The sequence below is a fragment of the Mus musculus genome, chromosome 5 (genome assembly GCF_000001635.26).
Source record: "Mus musculus strain C57BL/6J chromosome 5, GRCm38.p6 C57BL/6J".
NCBI lineage: Eukaryota > Metazoa > Chordata > Mammalia > Rodentia > Muridae > Mus > Mus musculus.
In genome coordinates this window covers 144,909,577-144,930,536 of record NC_000071.6, presented here as the reverse complement: position 1 = coordinate 144,930,536, position 20,960 = coordinate 144,909,577, and the positions used below count along the sequence as shown (strand labels likewise).

Genomic DNA, 20,960 nt, shown 5'->3' with positions numbered 1-20,960 from the left:
CACCCACACTGGGCAACTCGCAACTGCCTGTAGTTCCAGCTGCAGGGGATTTAATGTTCTTGTCTGGCTTCTTTGGGTGTGTGTGTGTGTGTGTGTGTGTAACATACACCAACAATAAAGTTAATGACATGCAATTTTAAGATCATATTAATTGTGAGATACTCAAAGAGAAAAAATAGCAGAAATTAAATACTAGTAAGGCTTTCTTTTATTTTTTGTTTGTTTTGAATGTTTGAGATCGGGACTCACTATGTAGATTTGCCTGGTCTGGATTTTGCTATATAGACCAGCAGCTGATGTCTCCTGCTTCTGTCTCTGCCTCTGTTTCCCAAGTGCTGGGACCAAAGGCATGCACCACCATGCCAGCTGTATTTTATCTTGATATTATTGAAAGAGCCATTTAGTTTTTCTTTTAAGCATCTGCTCTGTGTGTGTGTGTGTGTGTGTGTGTGTGTGTGTGTGTGTGTGTGCGCGCGCGCATGTGCACGCATGTTGCTCCTGAGTTCTGGTGCTTGCAGGGACCAGAAGAGGATCTGGAGATCTGGAGCTGGAGTTACAAACAGTGTGAGCCACCTGACCAGGGTTCTGGGAATCAAATTTGGGTCCTCTGCAAGAGCACAGAGCTCAATCACTGAGCCACCTCTCCAACCTCATCACCTTTTTTAAAATTTCAAATATTCATTATAGTATCATAGTTGAGGTCTTTGAGCTTGGGCATACGTATGTGACAATAAAAAAAAAAGGAAATCTGAATTGAGTATTTTTTGTTTATTTTTTATTGGCATGGGCTGGAAATGTCAGAGTTACACTTACAAGATGGATTGCACTTGTTTCCTATGTATATGTATTTTGTCTGGTTTGGAGTGTGAGTACGCACTATCTTACAGTGTTTAAACCTGTGATCCAAACATGAGCATGAATACTCTGTCTGTTAAGCATTTGGACCTTCATCCTGATTCCACGTGAGAAAGCTGGCCATGGCAGCATGCCTCTGTCCACGTGCTGGGGAGGGGGGAGATGGGCAGATCTGGGGTGCTCACAAGGCAGCCAGCCCAGCTTGAAGGGCAAGCTCTAGGGTCAGTGAGGGATCTATCTCAAAACAGTAAGGTGGAGAATGACTTTATGGAGACAGCAGAGCATAAGCCTCTGATCACATGTGCACATACATACACGTGCTACAGACACAGACCCAGGCTGACACACTCAAGAGCCTCAAGAGCATGTCAGTGTGCACAGTGTGCAGGGTCTGTTCACATCTGGACATCCCTGCATAGCTCTGGAAGGATGACCTCGCCTCTCTGGTTCTGTACGTTCCTGTTGCTTCCCAGGGCATAGATGTCTCACTTTCCTCCTCACTGGAGCCGTGAACTCGTCCTTTCTAGTCTTCTATTTCCAGCCTCAGCTTGACTATTAATAGAGCGTTTCCACTGTTGACTTCCAGGCTCTGGCTTAGTTAAGTATGGCTGTTCTAACAGGGCTAGGCAACTTACCCAGCCTGCTCCCCAGGGAAGCTGCTGTGGCCGCCTGTGACTTGGCTTATATAGGAGCTGGGATTTTTTTTTCTTGTTGTTGTTTTGTTTTGTTTTTTGTGCTTCAGATAAAAGTCTCTCCAGGGGGTCATGATGAAGACTTGCAGATGGCTGGTTTCGAATTGGGCTGAAATGTCTTGACTCTTGAAGGCCGGTGTGCATCGGAGAGAATTTGAGGGCTGCAGTGCATGCCTTCAGATGCTCGTGGGAAGTTGGTCAGTGGTACTTGGGAAGAGCTCCCTGTCCAGGGGCTGCCTCGAAGACCTTGCTGATTTTCCCCCTCTGTAGGCCAGCGGTGTCTTAGCCAAGGTCGTACTTCTTTGTGCTTGTTCTGGGTGGGTAGGACACACGGACAGACGGATGGACATATGTTAGAGGCCTTCCTCCACTCTCCAGCTTCTGTTTTGTGACTGTCGCTCACAGAACCTGGGTTTCAATAGCTTAGTGAGGCTGGCTGGCGGTGATTCCCTGGGATCTGCCTGTGCCCCTCCCCAGCTCCCTCTTTGATTACTTGATGAAGTCCAGTCCCAGGGAGGGTGGGCCCTGTGCCCTGCCTTATCACTTGGATTCCAGCCACGGGGTCCTCCATTGCTGCCTCAGCCCCTTTTCTCCTCTTTTCTGCCATTCCACTTAAGCTCAATTTAGTTTCTTACCGGGTGAATTCAATTTGATTTTCTGTTTTTTTTTTTTGTTTGTTTTTGTTTTTGTTGTTGTTGGTTTTATTTGTTTTTCAAGACAGGGTTGCTTCTGTGCCCTGGAATTCTATCTGTAGACCAGGCTGCCTTGAACTTACAGAGATCTGCCTGCATCTGCCCTCCACCCTCACCCCTGGAATGCTGGGATTAAAGTGCACCATCATACCCAGCTCTGGTTTTCTGTTTCGTGAGGTATAAGCTTAGACTTGCGATTTATGACTTTTCTTCTTTTCCAGCAAAGACATTTCATCTTTTTCTTTCTCTTATAAGGGCTGGGCAACAAGATAGCTCAGCAGGTAAAAGTGTGTGCTGTGTGTGCTGAGTTCAGGCCCTTGTACAAAGCAGATGTGGTGGTGCACATCTGTAACTCCAGCATTTCTGTGCTGAGACAGAAGGCAGAGGAAGGAGAGCTGCCCTACAGCTCAAGGGCCAGCTAGCCTGAAACGTGCAGGTTGTCACAGAGTTCATACCTCATAGGTGAAAGGAGAGCTGCAAGGGCCAGCTAGCCTGAAACGTGCAGGTTGTCACAGAGTTCACACCTCACAGGTGGAGGGAGAGCTGCCCTACAGCTCAAGGGCCAGCTAGCCTGAAACATGCAGGTTGTCACAGAGTTCACACCTCACAGGTGGAAGGAGAAGATGGAGCTCCAAGAGCCGGCCAAGGATTATTTAGAAGTGTGATGTTTAATGTCCGAGGGTTGAAGAGTTTCCTGTCTTCTCGTGTTGCTTCCTAGTTTAATTCCGTGACCAGAGAACATGCGCTGCAGGGTTCAGTTTTGTCTGTTGACATCTCCAGCTGCTCTTCTGGGTTTTCCTGTTTCTCTTGACGTTCTGTCCATTGTGTTTTGCTTTGTTTATTTTGAGGATTTAGGTACCAATATGGATAGAATTGAAAATCCTTTGGTGAGCTGATCCGTTTGTTCATCTTTCCCCCTCCTCATTTTCTTTGCCCTGAGGTCTCCCTGGTGTGTAGGAATGTAGCTGGTCTAGCCTTTCCATGATTATCATTTACATGTTCCGCCTTTGTCTTCCTCTTTGAGCTGAGATTGCCATGGCTAGTCATATGATGTGTACCAACCAGGGCCCTACTCTGCCGTTTTCTAAAAGATATTTTGCCTGCATGTATCTATGTGTACCATGTGCGTGCAGTACCCACGGAGGCCAGAAGAGTGTGTTGGATGCCCTGGAACTGGGGTTTTAGAAGGTTGTGAGTCACCATGTCATTGCTGAGAATCGAACCTGGGCCCTTTGGAAAGTCAGCTGGTGTTCTTAACCCACTGAACCATCTCTCCAGTCCCACCTTTTTGAGTTTTATGTAGTTAGACTGGGTGTCCTTAGAGTAGCTCCTGTAGGAGTGCTGCTGCTTGCTGACCCTGCCCGCTCAGGGCTTGCATTGTAACCAGCCTCTGTGGTGCCTTCCTGCTGTGAGCTGTCTTTAGAACCTCTGCAGTGCTCCTGTCCCTGTCTTTTGCTGCTTAGTGCTCTCCTGGCTGGCACCTGGGTCAGTGCTCCCCACAGGGTTCAGGCCAGCCGTTTATCTGTATTGGAAAGCTCTCCACTGTTGTGCAGAACCCTGATCCCAGGCAGGCTGCTGTCTGAAGGCTACCCCCAGGTACTGTCTATTTGAGGGGTGATCCAGAGGGACCAAAACTTCACCAGGGATCCCTGCTTTAGTAGTTAGAAGATCATAGCTCTCATCCTGAAGGTTCTAAGAGCACTGGTCAGCAGGTTAATGCTAGGCTCAAGAATGGACCATTGGGGCCTCTCTGGCACTGCTGTGGATCTGGGCCTAGTATGTCTTTGAGGTGAGGACTCATGTGGCCCAGGCTAACCACATCTTGCTACTTCCTGAGTGCTGGGATTACAAGTGTGCACCCTTTGTACAGTGCTGGGGACCAGACTGAAGGCTTTGAGCATTCTACCAGCTAAGGTAAGTACCCAGCCCTGCAAAGTGGAAATCTTGGCAGTGCTTGAGTAGTCCGTGGATGGTGGTGTTCGGGGGGATGGTTGGCTGTAAGTAAAGCCTGCCAGCAGCAGCTAGTGCTCAATGAGCCCTCAGCTTGGCTTCGAGGCCCAGCCTAAGGATTGGATTCATGTTGAGGCTAAGTTAGAAAGAGCTTGCTTCTTCCTTGCCTAAGACATTCATTCGTTCATTCGTTTCCTTTCATTGTACAGTGCTCAGAATCACACCTAGGCTGTGGTGTGTGTGAGTCCTGATGCTGAGCTGCGTCCCTCCCTCCCTGTCCATGCCTGAGACTCACTGCACTCCCAGTACTGCTCAGGAAAGCTCACGATGAATTCAAAATGATTCATGATCTCCTGCTCACCTGCCAATCAAACCTGTGCATGTGTGCATCATGGAGACATCTCAGAGGATGTAGTGAACCTTGCTTTGCACTCCTTAGACCCTCTGGCCTCCTCCTGACCAACTGACTTGTTAGACTCTCCAGTGTCTTTGAATTCAGTAGGGAATGGAAGCAGTAGTTTGAAATTCTCTGTGGAACTATTTTAAAATTAAGCTGGTCTAACCACCTGAGACTTTTGAGTTTGATTTTGAGTTTCAACATTATTTCCATTTAACAGGAGCCTTTCTTTCTATGGTAAAGTATGGTTGGTAGAGTGCTCAAAGCCTTGTTCCTGTTGATTCCTGTCTTATAGAAGGTGCTATTTATGAAGCTTTAGTCAGGTTCTCAGTGATTTCTGATACTGTGAGTTTGCAGCCCTGAATATTTTTAAGACCTACGACTACTGTCAGCAGTTAGTTTAAGAACAACTCGTGGGCTGGTGAGATGGCTCAGTGGGTAAGAGCACCCGACTGCTCTTCCAAAGGTCCGAAGTTCAAATCCCAGCAACCACATGGTGGCTCACAACCACCCATAATAAGATCTGATACCCTCTTCTGGTGCGTCTGAAGACAGCTACAGTGTACTTACATATAATAAATAAATAAATAAAAAAAAAAAAAAAAAAAAAAGAACAACTCGTGTGCCAGATGGTGGTGACTAGGCCTTTAATCACAACACTATGGAGGCAGGGGCAGGCAAATCTCTGAGTTCAAGGCCAGCCTGGTCTGCAGAGTTGAGTTCCAGGACAGCCAGAGCTACACAGAGAAACCCTGTCCCAGAAACAAACAAACAAACAAACAAATACTTCATGTGACTGCCATCTTTAAGTTGCTTATAGTTGTGTTGGTTTTGTGTATAAATTTCAATTGTGCTATTTGTGATCAGTAGTTATGGGGTTCTGTGTGTTTGAGATGAGAACTGATATAACCCAGGTTGTGTAACAGAAATGATCTTTATCTTCTGACCCTTCTGCCTCCTCTCCCTGAGTGTTGGGATTCGAGGTGTGCCTCACACCCAGTGTTATGTGATAGGGGTTGGGGGAATAGAACCCTGGGGCTCTGTGCCTGCGTGGCAGGCAGGCAGGCAGGCACTCTACCAAATGAACAACATCTCCAGCTCCTAAAGCCTTGTATTGTAGCAAATTTACTTATAATTGCTCCATAATTGAGGCTTGGCTTCTTATCCAACCTGGGGCACTTGCTGCTCTTCCAGAGGACTTCTCAGGTTCCCCTGACCCACGCTGGGTGGCTCAGCGCCTACTATAATTCAGCTGCAAGGGATTCCATGCCCTCCCTTTTTCTGATTCCACTGTCACCGGAATCCATGTGTCCACACTCACACACAGAGACACGCACAGACACAAGTACTAGAAATAGTAAAAATTAATCTTTAAAAACTACAGAAAAATATTCACCATATGTAGTTTAGAGTGGGACCATTGTTTTCTAGCCAGGCTTCTATTATTATTATTATTATTATTATTATTATTATTATTATTATTATTATTATTTGGTTTTTTGAGACAGGGTTTCCCTGTGTAGTCCTGGCTGTCCTGGAACTCACTCTGTAGACCAGGCTGGCTTCGAACTCAGAAATCCGCCTGCCTCTACCTCGCCTCCCAAGTGCTGGGATCAAAGGCGTGCACCACCACTGCCTGGCATCTAGCCAGGTTTCTTTTTTTTTTTTTTTTTTAAATTTTTATGCCTGACTGTGCATCACATGTGTTTGGAGGCCAGAGAGGGAATCAAATCCCCCGGAACTGTAGTGTGTGCTATGTGAGTGCTGGGAACTGAACCTGGGGGCCTCTGGAAGAACAGCCAGTGCTTTTTTTTTTTTAGATTTATTTATTATTATACATAAGTACATTGTAGCTGTCTTCAAATGCACCAGAAGAGGATGTCAGATCTCATGATCTCATTATGGATGGTTGTGAGACACCATGTGGTTGCTGGGATTTGAACTCAGGACCTTCAGAAGAGCAGTCGGTACTCTTAACCACTGAGCCATCTCTCCAGCCCCTCTAGCCAGGTTTCTTAAGTTAACTCTGCCATATGAGCAGAGTGTACTCATGAACTGTACTCAACTCGGCACACACTAAGTTCTGTGTAAAAATTGTAGGCATGAAATGGCACAATTGCTTAGGATCTAGGTGCCACACTCACAGTGATTCCTTGTCCTTGTGAGGCAGTGGCTTGTTGCGTGTTGTTGACACTTTGGCGCTATTCTCCCAGTAGGACTCACTATGGTGGTGACTCATTTGCATTTCTCACTTGATTTCTGTGAGAACTAAAGGTGGCACCACTGGATGAGGGGCTCTGGCGTGGGAGCCCAGCTGAAGGCAGCTTTTAATTAGATTGATTCGTAATTCACTCTGAGGGAACATTTCCTAAATATGTTTCAGGAACACCAAAGCTGCTTATACATCCTGGAAGGAGTGGGCAGGGTAGCAGTACGTTCCGAGTGTGCAGCTGAGTTCTCTCTGTCATTCCCTGCAGGGGGACTGTGGATGCTCTGTCTGCAGCCTCCTGACTGTGTCCCACTTGTTCCTTCATCTGTGTGTGTGTCACGTGGGTGGTGTGTGGTCAGGGGAGGGAATGTCACCAGCGTCTTATTGCCTGATGGGAATAGAACCAGCTCTGGCGGACATAGAGAGGTAGATAGATGGGGAGGGGGTTGCTTCTCATTGTTCGCACTCCTTAAGACCCAGTCACAGTACCTCACAGTACCTCACAGTACCTCCGAGGACAGTGAATTAGTGAGCCCAAGTCTGAGCTCCTGCGGAATGCAGAGCTTGGTTCTTGTTGGCCTCTATCTCCAGCTAACTGCCTGACAGTCAGTTTAATGAGCACTGCTTTTGGTTGCTGATTTGTGATGGTTGAACTCAGGGCTAACCTCTCTGTAACCCAGGTTCAGACAAAACTTTGTATCTGCTAGGCAAGCATCCACTAAGTCACATCTATAGCCCCCAAGCCTTTAACTGTAGCAGGGTGATATATAATTAATTCACAATTGAAGACTTGGCTTCTTGTTTCAGTTCAAGTTCAGCTGGTGTTTTTTTTCTTCCCTATTGAAAAGGATCAGTGTTAGAGTGCTCCTTCCTTACAGAGGACCCACATGGCGACTCATAGCCATCATTTAAAAAAAAAAAAAAAGAAATACATATCAAGGGCCTGGAGAGATGGCTCAGCCTTGCATCTGTGTTTGGAAACACTACCCAGCACTTTATTATCATGTTTGGGGATTGTTTTAAACACCGACAAAGCAGGAATCTGTGAAAAACTTGACACCAGGCTGATTGTGAACGGCAGCTTGTTTATGGTAGGGAGAGCAGCAGAGTAGCGCCTCACCTGACCTTAGCGAGGAACACGCACTTCTGAGTGGAGCGCTAGCATCCTTGTGGAGCAGGTGGGAAGGTTAAGGTCTGGAGAAGTTGAGCAGTTTCCCGCCTGGTGCCTATCTGATAAAGAGCAGAAGTGTGAATTTTGAACTTGTGAGTTAGTACTTCTAAAACCCTCTCCTGTCTATTGGCCTGCTGTAGTGGAGAAAGACTCTGCATGGCCCTGGGCTTCTGTGGTTGACTTTGGGGTCACCACACACACTTAGGGCAGAGGTGGACAGTGCAATCTGTGACATATGGCCAGCAATTAAGCTCAGTGACCCTTCCTGGGAGGCAAAGACAGAGGACCTGTAACCTAGCCTGGGACCCAGGCTGTGCAGGAGCCTACAGAGACAACAGTGGCTTTGACTGGGGATATTTGGGAAAGGAACCTGGCCGGGCATGCACTTTATTTGAAGTAGGCTCTGAGCTTCCTTGTTAGGCCACCTTCCTAGCTGTCCCTACTTAAAGTTGCAAAGACAGTCCTTCCTGGCCTGAGTGGCTCCTGACCTTGGTATGTCCTTAGCCTGTGAGACTCTGCTCCTGCGGACAGCTGACATGGGAGGGCTGTTGGGCTCTTGCTGTGTGGCTCCGCATATGTCACCAGAGATCTCCTTTACTGGAGTGGTCCTGAATATTGGCACAGCTGGGGTTTGTGTGTGGAGTGGATTGGGGATTATCCCATTTTCTGTGCATCCCCAACTCTTTGGGGTGTGTGAGGCCTCAAAAAGATACCCCCCCCCCAGCATTCTTGAAAGGATGTCCTGAGCCCCAGGCCAAGCAGATTTGTCAGAGTCTGAATTCTCAGGGAGGCTCCTGGGAGTTTTCTCTCATTGCCAACCCAGTATCCTGCAGGTATTAGATGCCAGCACAGTGACCTGAGAGCCGTGCTTCCTGAGCTGCCTGTGTGGCCCGACTGTGTCGTATCTGCAGCCGGTCAGAGTTTGGTGGATACACATTGTATGAACTTCCCCATACTGTGTGTTTCAAATTACGTAATAAGAATAAGGGCCCAAAGCTGGTGCAGTGTTTTGGGAATGTGTTTTCCTAAGATTCTTGGGATTTGCATACAAACTCCTGAAATGTCCAGATAGTGAATAGTTTTATACTTGGTAGCCACTATTGCAGCTACTTGATTATGGAGTTGTAGCCATAGATACCAAGCAAGCTCATGAGTGTGGCTGGATGCTATCGAAACTTCACATATAAAACCTGGCACAGTTGAGCAACAGGGATAGACCAGAGCAGCCAGGTACTTTTCTGTGAGGTTAAACTCTTGCCAAGACCTGCATGCAGGCCACAGAGGCGCGACATTTCAGAAAAGTATTTCTGAACTTGGAGAAAAAGGCCCTAATACCAAGCCATTCAAGTCACTGGGAATTATGTTCTTTCTTTAAGGTTTACTTTTCGAATGTGTAAGTTGTGTGTGCGTGTGACTGTGTGCATGCAAGAGCAGGTGCCTGCTGAGACCACAGGAGAGCAATTGGCACCTGGAGCTGTCCAGCCATCCATTAGTACACTCACAAGCAGACACATACACCCTTAGGTTTTTGTTTTAGGCAAGGTCTAACTCTGTAGCCCTGGCTGGTCTGGATTCTGCTGTGGTCCTCTTGGCTCGGCCTCTTGAGTTCTGGGATTACAGCAGTGACCCAGCACTCCTGGCTCACTATTTAATGGTTTCAGACTGTAGCTGACTCTGAAACCTTGGGAAACAAGACCTCAGATGTGGGAGATTGCTCTTAGAATGGAAAGCAGGGTGTTTGCTTTGGTGTCCATCCGACTGTCCCCAGGTCTGTGTTCCCCTTTGTTGGTCTCTCCCTTTCCCTGTTCTGTCGCTGTGGTGGGCTGGGAGTTGATTGTCGGAGGCTGTCAGTTTATGTGAGCAAAGACAGGGCTCTCTTTCCAGCAAGGTGCCCCGCCCCCCTCTGCTGCAGGGAAGGGAAGCTGGATTTGGAGCTCTTCAGCCAGGACCAAACAGTGGATACTTGGTTTCCAGTCCCTAGAAGTTATCTAAAGGCTGTGTGCATGCAGCAATGAGATAAAAGACTTAAGTAGTTGGGTTTGTAGAAGAGCTTGCCTTAGGTAACAGAGAGAACCCTGAGCTTTGCCCGCTGGAGCAAACTGAACGACCAAGCGTGTGTTCCCTCACTTTCTGTGCACTGATCCTGGGAAAGCTTTTAAAGGCTTCAGAAAAAAAACCAAAAACCAAACTAAAACAAAAAAAACCAATCAGTTGTATCTCACCTTTTTTTAAAAATTAACTTATATTTATACATTTACTTTATATTTCTATTGTGGAGGGGCATGCACTTGGAAGGTCAGAGGGCAGCTTGGAATGCTGGGTCTCACCTTGTGGGTTCTGAGGGTCAGAGTCAGGTGTGCTGCCATCTTCTTTTCATGGGCCATCTTTGGTCCTGTTGCGTTATTATTTGGAGGGTTGCTGGGGATTGAACCCGACGCTTTTTGTATGCTGGGTGAGATCTCCCTGGGGCCACACTGATGCTTCATCAGTTAGAGTTTCAAGACTCTGTAACCGGCACCTACCTCACAATGTGCAAGAAATGGGCAGGCAAGTCCTGGGATCCGCCCACCATGTCTGATTTTCTTCATACCACATCCTTTAAGCCTGTCTCACATCTACCCACCCTTGCAAATGGGCGTCTCACTTCCACAAAAACAAACCCCCAAACCAAAGCAAACTCAGTTGTTTGTGTTGCCCTGAGACAGATCTCATACTCATCAAGGCTTGCAGTCCTGATTCTCCTTATCCCCTCCTGAGTCTGGGACCATACGTGGGCACCGCGACACCCGGTTTATGGTGGGCTTTATGCGTGCTAGGCTCAGCTACAGCCCCAGCCGGGTTCTGAGTATCTGCTTGTAGCTCTCTCTGAAGGTTCTTCCCACGTGTCAGGGGGAAGTTGTTCATTACCTTAGATTGACCCCTACCTGCTGCAGATTCTGCATCAAGGGAGTTAAAAACCTGCTTGGAACTAATAGAGACATAAAGAGCTCTATAGAGCCATATAGGACAACTGACGGGACGGGAGGCTTGAGGTAGCTCCAGGGACAAGGTCTGGACAGAGAGGAGGAGGGAGGAGCACATGGGAGGGCTGTGTGATACTCTGAGGGCCTCGATATATATGCACACAGCAGTGTGTTAGCATGTGTATCCATGACCGTGTGCTCACACAATGTGTGTAGGCACTGACATACATCAGTACCAGTGGGTGCATGAACCCAGCTTAGGGGAAGCCTGTGGTGATGGAGATCACGTGGGAAGTGCGTGCTGAGTGCAGGGTAATTAGACTTGATTTACAGAATTGTTATTGTAAATTTACATTGTTTTGTGGGTGTCGCTAATCCTAGCTGTCTGGGACGTTGTATAATGGCGTGCTTTATTCACTTACCCAGCAAATCATGATTTCATGTTGAGAATGAATCAGAGCAAGGAGGTGCCAGAGCCTGCCCGCTGTGCTGATCCCCACCGATCCCCACCAGAAGAGTGGCCTGGGGCTGAGCCATTGAGGCAAGGAGGACAGGGCAACTGAAAGCTGTCACAATGGTGAATTGAGAGGACCTGGTGAGGGCTTCTGTGCAGCTAGCCAAAGCCATCTTCAGTGCCCATCAGCACAGTGCCCTAAGACTGAAGGAATTGCCTTACAAGAAGCAAATACTACTGACTTCCGAATTACTTCCCGAATTGCTGTTGCGTTTGCTTTTTATTTTTAAGACAGGGCTCCTTTGGTTCAGGTTGGTCTAGAGTCCTGAATCTTGAGTTCCTGATTCTTGTGCTCTGACCTCCTGGATGCTGGGATATAGTCATGCACTCCCAGGCCTGGTTTACATGCTGCTCGGGAGGGACCCAGAGTTTTGTTCATGCTGTGGCCCCAGCCCCATGTCTGAATTTTTACCAAAATAGAGTTGGACCATAAACTTCTGAGGAGTGAGGTAAACTCTACACCTTGAAGTTTATTTCAGTACTTTTATGAGTCTTTCAATTTTCACTTTTTAGTTGTTGTGGAATTGGAGTTCCAGGCAGTAGTGAGCTGCCCATCGTGGGAGCTGGAAACCTCCCAGGTCCTCTGCAAGAGCACTGTGTGCCCTTACCCTCTGTGCCATCACTCCAGCCTCCAGTTCAGGTTTTTAATGAGAGCAGAGGCCTTTCCTGTTCTCCGTGCGGAGCCACTGGCAGCCACTAGTCACACTAGTCATGTGTCCTTTGTGTTTGCTTACCTGTTCGGGATATTTCCTGTGAGCGAATTATGCAGTGCACATCGACTGCTCTGGTGTTTCCAAGTCCACACAGTCTGCCCAAGCCCCTGATTTTGTATTCATTCATTTGTCATGTTAGTGTCCCCCCCTCTGGAATTTCCGAGTCCACGCAGTCTGCCTAAGGCGAGCTCCTGATTTTGTATTCATTTGTCATGTTAGTGTCCCTCCCCTGCTTTTGTTTGGTTTTGGTTTATTTGTTTATTTTTATTTATTTGTTTTTTTGGGACAGAATCTTGAGCCTGGACTACTGATCCTGCTGCCTAAGTCTTCTGAGTGCTGGGATTCCAGCTGTGCACCGCCCAACACACATGGCAGATCCCTTCCCTTTTTGCAGCTGAGCAATATTCTATGACTTGCCACATTTGATTTTTGCTCAATCACATGATGGGCACGTGATTGGTTTCTGCTCCCTGATCCTCCCCTCAGTTGTTGTATGATCCTGAAAATGAGAAATTTAGGGTCACTGGCTTGGCAAGTGACTGAGTCTGGAAGGTGCTCATGAAGACCCCAAGTTTGAGTCCCCAGAACAGATGTAAAAAGCCAGGTGTGGCTATACTTACAACCCCAGTGCTAGGAGGTAAGAGGCTGGCCCAGGTGGTAAAGCTCCAGGCTGGTGGACACTGAGCCTCACACTCAGGATTCCTCTCTGACCCTGAAACGTGTCGTCTGTGCACGCATGTGCAGATGTGTGCCTGAAACACGTGTCGTCTGTGCACGCATGTGCAGATGTGTGCCTGCCTTTAGAGAGGAAATCCGTGTAGGCCCCAGAGGCCAGGAGTGCCACCAAGGGTCTGGCCCCTGAACTCTAAGGGAAGCAGTTTTTAGGCAATAGGGAATCTTGGGAATTGTGGAGGATTTTGCTAGTGTTGAAGAATTGGGTGTAGGTAGCAGGGATGGCATGAGTCATTGTCCAGAACTTGAATTGGTTTACTTAGTGGGCAGGCTATTTACCTGTCAATCTGAAGTGTTACTTGATCAACATTCCATTTAATAATTGGCAAAAGCAATCAGCAGAGGCCTGCTCTCCTCTTCCGGTGCTTAAGTATCCTGGCCAGCTACCTTAAATCTTGTTAATAGACGTTCAACAGAAATGGTTTTCGGAGTAGAAGCTAGCAAGGTGGCTCCGCTGTAATCCCCAGCGCTCAGGAGTGGAGGAAGGAGGGACACAAGTTCAAGGTTCTCTTAGCTATAGAAGAGTTTGTGGCCAACCTGGGCCATGAGATTCTGGGGATCAGAGGAGGCCCCGAAGTTTGTGAAGCCCTGAGTGGGTGGTTGCTGCTTTTCTTTTCTTTCCTTTCCTTTCCTTTCCTTTCCTTTCCTTTCCTTTCCTTTCCTTTCCTTTTCTTTTCTTTTTTCTTTAATGTTTATTTATTTATTATATGTAAGTACACTGTTGCTGTCTTCAGACACACCAGAAGAGGGAGTCAGATCTCATTACGGATGGTTGTGAGCCACCATGTGGTTGCTGAGATTTGAACTCAGGACCTCTGGAAGAGCAGTCAATTCTCTTAACCACTGAACCATCTCTCCAGCCCAGATCGGTGCTGTTGAAACAGGCAGGAACATGTCAAGGACCCTAGCCTCAGATCATGGGAAAATGGCAGTCTTCCCCTCTGGTCCATATGTGGCTGTTGAGGAAATGAGCAGAGAATGTCCACCATAGTGCTCTGTTCCTGGCGTTTCCTGCCTGGAGGCTACTCCCCTGCAGAGATGGCCTCTGCTCAGATTAGCTAAGCCTGGTTCCTCTCGAGCTGTATATGCGGACCCTGCCTCCTCCCTGTCCAGCTCTGCAACAATCCAGCCTCCCTGTCCAGGGTACACATGCTGGGCTTTCAGGGTGCTGAGCCTTCTTCGCCAGACATCCAAGGCCACCAGACCTCAGCTTTCCTATGTGTCCATCTGTCTGTCTTCCCTCACTGTCCTAGTCTGATCCTAGTCTCTAGAGCCATGCTAAGGACCAAGCAAGACTTAGTCTTAGAAACTAAAATGTTCCAGAGCAAATCTCTGTTGTAACAGTGTGTCTTTCACAGTGGCCTCACAGGTCCTGCTGAAGTAAATGCGCAGCACAGCATGTTGACTTAACCTCAGTACTCAGGAGGGTACTGGCTATTCTGGGTTGGTAGCATTTTAATTGAGATATAAATACTATATGCCACAATATGTCACTTTTTAGTATACTAGTCGGTAGTTGTAGTCTCTCCTGACACCACCACCACAGTTAATTATAGCGTTTCCCTCACCCCAGAGGAGCCTTGCCAGCTTCCTTGGCTCCCACTGGCCTTTCCCGACCTGCCCTCGAAGTCTTGTTACTTGTAGAAGTTCTTCTTTGTCTTTTAATCTTCTTAGTTTTTGAGACAGGTGTGTGCATGTAGCAGGGCCTGGCTGTGGTAGTTGGAGGACAGCATGCAGGCCTGTGTCTGCCTTCCCCGTGTGGATCCTAGGGACTGAGCTCAGGACCCCAAGTGTTGTGCTGGTTATCTTCATGCTGAGCTGTCTGCCAGCCCCTAGCTTGCTTTTGGTTTTTGATACAAAATAGCCATAGCCCTAGCTGTCCTGAAACTCACTGTGTACACCAGGCTGACTTTGAACCCAACCCAAAGAGATCTCCTGCCTTGTGGGATTCAAGGAGCGTGCTACCACCCCTGCCTAGCCTAACTTTTTAGATCAGGACCTGGTCTCTGGTTTCATGGTTAGTACTACTGTAGTCTGTCTTTCTGTCTTTTTCTTTTTCATCTTAAATCAATGTGGATTGTTTGTTGGCTTTATCATTTGTTTACAGTCTTTGGGTTTGGTTTGGTTTGGTTGTTTGAGACAGTGTCTTATTTAGTCCAGACTGGCTTCAAACTCTGGATTCTCTGTCTCGGCCTCCTGGGTGCTGGTATTAGAGGCATGTACTACCCTTCTCCCTACCTCCCCTGCAGCCTTGGCTGGTCTCCTCCGCCCCCATGTGTGTAGGTATGTCTTTGCATATGTTTGTGCGCGCGCGCGCGTGCGTGTGTGTGTGTGTGTGTGTGTGTGTGTGTGTGTGTGCGCGTGCGCGCGCGCGCGACCATCCACATGTGTGCATCTGGAATTGACTTCTCTCTCTTCTGGCTTATTCACTGAGGCAGGGTCTGTGAATCAAGCCAGGAGCTCACTTAAACGTGGCCAGTTTGATCTGTGGACTCCTGTGCTTCCCCTTCAGAGGGAGGAGCTCCAGGCTGGCTGCTATGAGCACCACACATTTCCATCAGTTCTGGAGATCTGAGCTCTGTCCCGACTAGTGTGTGACAGACACTTTGACCGTTGGGCCACCTCCCAGCTCCCTTGCTGGTTTCTTACAAATGAAATTTGCCTCTGCAATTTGAGGTAGGGTTTTGTTATTGTGCTCCACGGATCTCAGTCCCACATCGCCTTTCTTTTTTGATCCAAGAGCTGTTCTAAAACTTAAAAAATCTTGTGCTGTGCGGGTTGATGGTAGCTGACAGAGCTGGTGTTTTTCTTGTGTGCCGTGACTGCCGTGGGAGAGTTTGGCAGTTGCTAGTTCTGCAGCTGGGATCTCCTGCCTCAGTCAAGTGCATGAGAGGCAGGAGGAGGTGGGGGTGTGACATAGAGATGTTGCTTGACACACTATCCTTCAGTTACCCTGGACTCTGTCCTTTGTCTCCCACCATCCCCCCTGAGACCTCTCCTGCCCACATACCCATGTGGGCATGCTAGGAATGTTGCCCCAAGTGGAGCTCTGGGGATGGGTGGAGGAATCTCTGTCCCGTCCCGCTGCCTTTATTATACAGTGAGGAGGTGGCAGGGATGGATGGACGAGAAGGATGGGCAGGCTGGCAGCACGTGGGCAGCCTGGCAGCCTCCACCTCCTCATCTGAGCCCCAGCTCAGTAGGAAGTGGGAACTTGGGATGGCAGCATGGCCACAGCCTCACTTTGCTCTTGCCGAGAGAGAGCTAGAGGTGGGGGTGGGGGGCCTGGGGGGGGGCACATTCTCGGCCTCTGCCTTTAAAAAAAAAAAAAAGGCAGCGCAGCCTCAGTGCCCTTCGCAAACTATTTTGTGAATCAGTTTTTGGAAGCGTCTATATTGAGGACAGTCTTGGGTGCTCTGTTATTTTTGCGGAATTGAACCTCATCTCTTTGAGTTGTCTTGTCCTTTTCTGATGTATGTATGCACCAACTTGGAGCAGTGCCTGGCCAGCCTTTGGAGCTGGCTGGTGGCGAGGCTTGTAACTGGCATATTAATAACCTGAGCAGGGGCTGCACAGGGTGAGCTGGCACAGCACTGGCGCACGGCGGGGCACGGCAGGGCACGGCGGGGACGCGAACACCAGCGCCTGGCCCTCCCCTCTCTTCTACAAAGTCACTAACGACTTGAAAAATAAGATTTTCCTCGTGAATGTTTTTCATATAGTCATATTGAAGGAAATTTGAAAATTCTAGCCTGAAACAAAGTAGGGAAAGTATGTCATATTACTTAATGCTCTTCTCTGCTTTTTACAAACAACTCTCCATGTAGCTTATGCTACCCTTGAATTTGCTGCATAGCTGAGGTTAACCTTGAGCTGCCAATATGCTTGCTTCTCCTGGGGTCCTAAGTGTGTGCCCCTGTGTCCATGTGTGGGGTTTTGCTTTTGTTTTTGAGACAAGGTCTTTCTCTGTAGCCCTAGCTGGCCTAGAACTTATTATGTAGACCAGGCTGGCTTACAGTGTACAAAGAACCAGCAGCCTCTGCCTCCTGACTGAGCACTGGGATTAAGCACTGTCACGTGTGTGCTGCCACGCCCAGCAAAAAGCTGTGTATCGGGAGTGTCCTGACACACTTGCTGCTGTGTGCTCGTGGAGGCCCCAGGTTTTGAACCCAGGCCATCAGGGTTAGTGGCAGATGCCTTTTCTCACTAAGCTGCTCCACTGGCTTCCCTTTTAATTTTTTAAAAAGAGATTTATTTATTTATTTTATGTATACGAGTACTATGACTACACTGTCTTCAGACATACCAGAAGAGGGCAGCAGGTCCCATTGCAGATAGGTGTGAGCCACCATGTGGTTGCTGGGATTTGAACTGGGGTCCTCTGGAAGAGCAGCCAGCGCCTTTAACCACTGAGCCATCTTTCTAGCACTCCCCTCCCAACCACCCCTTTTCTCGATGCAGTGTTTCTCATAGCCCAGGCTAGACTTAAAATCACATCACCAAGGATGACCTTGAACTTGTAACCCTCCTTCGTCCAGTGTCATGCTGAACTCCACCCAGTTTTACCCAGTGCTGAGGCTCCAGCCTACCTCCCAGTGCTCCAGTGTGTGTGTCCTCCAGAGCAGGGTTGCATTATACAACCTGGTCACTTTTTATCCTTTCTTGATTGTATGTTTGTTCATTTGTTTGTTTTACTTGACAAATTGACTTTAAAGGATAATTTTAGTGTTTGCAAGTTACTAGGAAGATAACCGAGCCCCTCCACACTGCCTGGGAGCCTCCCTAGTTCACAGTGAGCCCGACCGAGCTCTCTCAGTTCCTGTTGGCTGGGGTCCTCAGGTCCCCTAGTTTTGAAGAGTGCTCTTTTCACTTCTTGGGCTCCTCTCTGGGGACAGCCTCTGAAGCTTTTGTTTGGAGGCCTGGGCAGTTTCTAAAAGAACTAACTGGCTGTTTTGTTTAACTCAGTTGGAGTTTGTTGAATGTCTTTCTCACTTAGAATCTGGAGGAGTCAGACCCCTGAGACACCATTGTCAATTGCCTGTCACAGGAGGCACCAGCAGTGGAACTTAACCGCCTGGCCTGGCCTGTGGCCCCTGGCTAAGGTTGGCTGTGTTGATTTGATTCCTCCCACTATGAAGGCATTCTGTTCTGCTTCTTCCAGCCTCATGGATCTGGGGTACCTCTGTACCCTTGGGGCATCGTCTTTCCTGGTTATTGCTTTATGGCCTAATTTAGTCCTATCAGTCTGACATCTCATGGACACTGATGGTTCTGTTTTGGTTAAAGCCTAGCATTACCTCGTTTCATTGTGTAGCATGTTCCAGGCCACTCCTTATTATAACTCGGCCCTTTAACATGATTCTACCAGGATGGATGATCTCCCTTTAAAACAAAATTTTAAACTTTATTGTTTTACATGTATGAGTATTTGACCTCCATATATACCTATGCACCATGTGACCTACAGAGGCCAGGGGAGAGGGTGTAGGCAATTGAACCCAGGTCCTCTGGAAGAGCAGTGGTTGGGTGGGTGTTCTATCTGCTGACCCATCTTCAGCTCATTGATCTCCTCTTTTGAGAGATTGTCTTGTTGTGTTGCCCAGGCTGTCCCTTATCTCCTGTGCCGAAGTGGACCTCCCAACTCAGTCTCCTCAGTGACAGGGCCTGCCTGGCTCCTTCTGTGTGCTTTGTGCACCCAAGCAGACACATCTCAGTGGCTCCCAGGCCTTGTCTCTCATTGCTGAGCTATGCCTCTCTAATACTGTGAGCATGTTCTGTGTGCGTACTTTATATGTGTATTTCCAGTGACTACACACCACAGGGTGGAATTGATGGCCCATGATCAGCTAAAAGAAGTTGACATATCTTCTCACTCCGCCTTTGGCAGCAGTGACTTAACATTTTAATGTGACACATGGCCCCATCTGAGTCCTCACTGTTCAGTGCAGCGGCAGGCTTCGGTGACCTTGTGTGGCTTTCCCTCATGCAGTAGATCAGTTAAAAAACCTTTTTGCATGCATTTACTTATGGTGGAGAGATGCTCATGCCACAGTGTGCTTATGGATATTAGAGGACAACAGGTAGGAGCAGGAATTCAGGTCCTTTGGCTTGGTGGCTTTATCATTTGCTGAGCCATGGCCCCAGACAGATGAGTGTTGATCAGTCATCCGCTCAGCTCAATCATCTCGAGCAGTGGTGTTGATCTCAGAGCTGCTGTTTTCTCTCTGCTATGACTTAGTCTACCTGACTTACACTATGGTGTGAATGAATGCCAGCTAATTAATCAAATGGCATGTACGATAGCCCTGAGCACTATGCAAGACAGACAGGGCAGAGGAACTTGATCTAGATGATGGTGGACTTTGGGGTTTCTGAGGCACTTGTGTGCTTCCATGGCTTGTCACCTTGCCGAGCCTGGACCTCTCCAGATGCAATTCTCGGCCTTCTACATGTGAATTTATTAATGTAGTAACTGGGCTGGTGAGATGGGACAGCAGCCAAAAGAAAGAAGTCTGACAGCAGTGTTTCTTGCTATTATTTACTACAGCTCCTCCTCAGCCCCACCCCCGTTTGTTTTTCTGTCTGGTCTGATGGAATTGGAGACTAATTTACTCAGCTTTGATCTGTGAAATCACAGCCTTCCCCTTTACTCTCAGTAGCCACTCAAAAGAAAGCAGCCATGGCTTAGGTGAGTGGACAGTCGCCAGGTGTGGTGGCACATCCTGTCGTCCTGGCACTGGGGGGCCAGCCTGGGCTAAATAGTAAGACATTTAAAAACCAAACCAAAGCAAACCAAGAATGAGATCAGGAGGGTCGGACTCAAGAGAGCGGCTTCCTGATACCTTGGGACACTTCCAGGTGGTGGGATTAAGTCATCGTTTTTTCTTCTAGGGTGATGATAAGATCCATTTTGTCTATTGAGAGACAGCTGGGGCTTAAAGCTCTTTACTTTTCTGGAAGATTTTGTTTTATACTGCACAACCTTACAAGGCCAGCCCAGCCCAGCCCTGAGAAGTCAGTTGTTGTTGTTGTTTTAAGATGTATTTATTTATTATATGTAAGTATACTGTAGCTGTCTTCAGACACCCCAGAAGAGGGCATCAGATCCAATTACAGATCATTGTGAGCCACCATGTGGTTGCTGGGATTTGAACTCATGACCTTTGGAAGAGCTTCGGCACTCTTAGCCACTGAGCCATCTCTCCAGCCCGAGAAGTCAGTTTTAAGCAGTTGTAAAAAGTAAAGAACAAAAAACCCAAGAGTGATCTTAGTTCACTCTGCCTGAAAGTCAAACTTTTGGGGTCTGGCGAGGACAAGCAGCCTTTGTTTTTCTCAGTGCCCGTGTCCTTGGAGCTCCCATCAGACCTTGGTGTGTGGTCCACCGCCAGTAATGTGTTGGTTAAATGTAAAAATACGCTGCTGCTCAGAACACACAGCTCTTCCTAACTGGCTTTAATATTCAGCTGTTCAGGGGAGGCCCCACTCTTCCCTCTTTCTCTCTTTTCCATCAAGGTCTCACATGGCCTAGGCTAGCTTCCAGCTCACTACATATATCTGACCTTGAACTTCTGACCCTTCAGCCTCTCCCTCCCAAGTGCTGTGATTTCAGGATGCACCATCATGCCTGGCTTACGTGATGCTGGGGTGGACCATGGGGCTGCCTGTGTGCTAGGCAAGCATTTTAGCAGACACATTTCCTAGTAGCCTTAGTTTTCTGTGATGAGTTAAATGGCTGTAGAGGAGTAACCACCTGTACATGTGTTGCGTGGACAGTGGCTGCTTACCTAACTGTGAGCAGTTAACTCGTGCTATCTCATGACTAGCTCCACTGAAGGGAAGTAGATTGTATTTTTAAATTCTCACATAACAGGATGTGCCAATAGCCCAGCACATTCCATTGACAGATTTCATTGAGTGCTTCTGGGGAGGGCACGGATGGGTCAGATGGTTGTCTGGGCAACAGTCTGTTCCCTAGGATGGTGTTGGAAGCATCCACTTAACAAACTGTTCATAAACTCCTGGTTGTAGAATTACCCTTAGCTTCTTAGGAGATGGGAGACAGTTAATGATTG

General features: G+C 47.9%; 1 protein-coding gene and 1 long non-coding RNA gene across 8 annotated transcripts in view; one reads left to right on the top strand and one right to left on the bottom strand.

Annotated features, from left to right (window-relative positions):
* Smurf1 (SMAD specific E3 ubiquitin protein ligase 1) overlaps positions 1 to 20,960 on the top strand; it is an 89,405-nt gene that overhangs the window by 35,363 nt on the left and 33,082 nt on the right. The gene's annotated exons all lie outside the window — the stretch shown is intronic.
* Gm33821 lies at positions 7,765 to 11,476 on the bottom strand. 3 transcript variants are annotated; one of them, XR_001785017.2, is made up of 2 exons: positions 11,352 to 11,476; positions 7,765 to 8,025 (listed from the first exon to the last, which is right to left on the bottom strand). It is a non-coding gene; the product is annotated as a predicted gene, 33821 (long non-coding RNA). The 3 variants fall into 3 exon arrangements; XR_868689.3 differs by lacking the exon at positions 11,352 to 11,476 and adding an exon at positions 10,294 to 10,484; XR_868690.3 differs by lacking the exon at positions 11,352 to 11,476 and adding an exon at positions 10,294 to 10,484 and having other exon boundaries at positions 7,765 to 8,021.